The 2,304-nt window shown below is 31.5% G+C and overlaps 1 protein-coding gene across 3 annotated transcripts in view; it reads left to right on the top strand.

The window, feature by feature from the left end:
• The first annotated feature begins 271 nt into the window (after positions 1 to 271).
• LOC110023895 (26S proteasome non-ATPase regulatory subunit 11 homolog) overlaps positions 272 to 2,304 on the top strand; it is a 10,947-nt gene continuing 8,914 nt past the window's right edge. For all 3 annotated transcript variants that reach the window (XM_020723534.1, XM_020723535.1, XM_020723533.1), the window contains exon 1: positions 272 to 431. The gene's annotated coding sequence lies outside the window, so the exon portion shown is untranslated. The remainder of the gene's footprint in view (positions 432 to 2,304) is intronic.

Raw genomic sequence — 2,304 nt, 5'->3', positions numbered from 1 at the left:
AATTTTAATATTTAAAATTAATGATTAAATAGAAGTTTAAAATCTACAAAAGAATAATTAATTAAATACTAATTATTTTAATTAAAAATTATTTATTAATTTTTGTATGAAAAAAAATTAATATTTTTTAATTAATTACTAATTAAATAGTATGTATAAAATGATTTAATTATATTAAATCTGATGCTATTTTAACTAGTTATTAATTATAAATCAAATAATTAAATTAAATTAAATTAATAAAATCCTCACCTACATCCATCCTCCTTCCCCACCTCTCTGTGTTTAGTCCAAAACCATCTCCCCTTCGCGATACAGTCGCAATTGGGAGCTAGATGAGAACTTGACGACGGGATCGCGGCTTACAGATACTGGAAACTCCCATTTTTTTCCTCCTTCCACTCCTCTCCTACTTGAAACCATTCATTAAGGTAACTTCACGTCTTCTCTTTCTCGCGAAGCGTTCGTCCCGGATTTGCTAAATCCACTGATTCAAGGGATTTAGTAAATCCGGGTTTTAAGGCCGAAATCCGTGAAATCCGGATTTATGAAATCTGAGGCTTTATTTTGTCCAAAATGACTGTCTGGCATGATTTAGGTTAAATCCTGCTCTAAACCAGTAGGCCCTAAATAAGGGAAAACAATAATTTGTAAATTTGTAGGTGGCTATAATGAATGAGTAGAATGCCGAAATGCCGAGCTTACCTAATTGAGCTCATTTTCTTATTCTTTGATTTGTGCTGCAGATTATTCTAAGCTAAAATTGACTATAATCAGATAGTTATTGTTGTATAAATTGTACTTTATTGAAAGATAATTAATCTACTCCGCCTATCTAAACTTATAAAATATTTACTAATAAAAAAAAAAAGAAAGAAATTTTAAGTGTTGACTGCTACAACCTCAAGAAATTTGAACTTGCATGTCTCACAACCTACATATTTGTACAAATATCTTTTTTCTTATGTTTATATTCTCATATAGCAAAAAAAAAAAAAAATAAAAATAAAAATAAATAATAATAATAATAATAATGAAAATAACCTTGAAATGTTTACATCTTTCAAATTACATCCCACCAGAATAATACATAAACACCATTCTTGTCTCTTCCATGGCTTTTGTTTTATTTATCCATTATTATGGAAGGTTTTGAAAGCCGGAACCGACATCCAACTACAATGAGAAAATGTTCAATGTTAGAAGACTATTGGATAGTGTAATAAATATTAAACAATAACAACAACAATAACAAAGCCTTAATCCCACTACGTGGGGTCGGCTACATGAATCTTTTTTCTCCATTGCGTCCTATTTAGTGTCATATTTTCATTTAGTTCTAGTAAATTAAGATCATCTTTAATACAATAAGCCCAAGTCTTCTTAGGTCTACCCCTGCCTTTCTTAACACAAGTCGAATCTAAAACATCTACTCTCCTAATTAGATGGTCGACGTTTAATATGACCAAACCATCTAAGACGACTTTCTCTAATTTTGTCCATCACGGGAGCTACACCAACCCTATCACGGATATATTCATTTTGCATTTTGTCTATAAGTGTAAAGCTACTCATCCACCTAATCATTCTCATCTCGGCAACACTTAACTTATTGTTATGCTTCTCTTTTAAAGGCCAACATGCAACGCCATATAGCATTGCAGGTGTCACCACCGTCTTATAAAATTTTTCTTTCATTCTAAGCGGTACTTTTCTATCACACAAAAGGCCCGAAGCATTTCTCCACTTCAACCAATCAACTTGAATTCTACTATTAACATCCCCATCTATATCACCATCGCTTTGAACAACGGACCGAAGATATCTAAATCGTTCACAACTTTTAATAACTTGATCACCCAAAGTCACACTTCTATCACTAGAGCTATTACAAATAAAATTACATTCCATGTATTCAGTTTTAGTTCTACTTAAATAAAGGCCTTTAGACTCCAATGTAGACCTCCATACTTCAATTTTTTCCTAGGATTTTTCTCTCGTTTTATCCACGAGAAGGATATCATCAACAAAAAACATACACCAAGGTACATCCTTTTGTAGATTTCCAGTAAGACCATCTATAACTAAAGCAAAAAAATATGGGTTTAAAGCCGATCCCTGATGTAATCCAACAAAAATAGGAAAATATTTGGTCAATCCTTCTTCACTTTAAACACGAGTAACAACTCTAGTATACATATCTTTAATGACTTGAATATAAGTCATATCAACACCTTTCTTCTCCAAAGGATATCTCTTTGAACCTCATCGTAAGCTTTTGCTTTTTCTAAATCAATAAAAATT

Source organism: Phalaenopsis equestris, unplaced genomic scaffold (genome assembly GCF_001263595.1).
Source record: "Phalaenopsis equestris unplaced genomic scaffold, ASM126359v1 Scaffold000233, whole genome shotgun sequence".
In the NCBI taxonomy this organism is placed as follows: Eukaryota; Viridiplantae; Streptophyta; class Magnoliopsida; order Asparagales; family Orchidaceae; genus Phalaenopsis; species Phalaenopsis equestris.
Note: the sequence above shows the minus strand (reverse complement) of the source record. Positions and strands in the feature narration are given on the sequence as shown.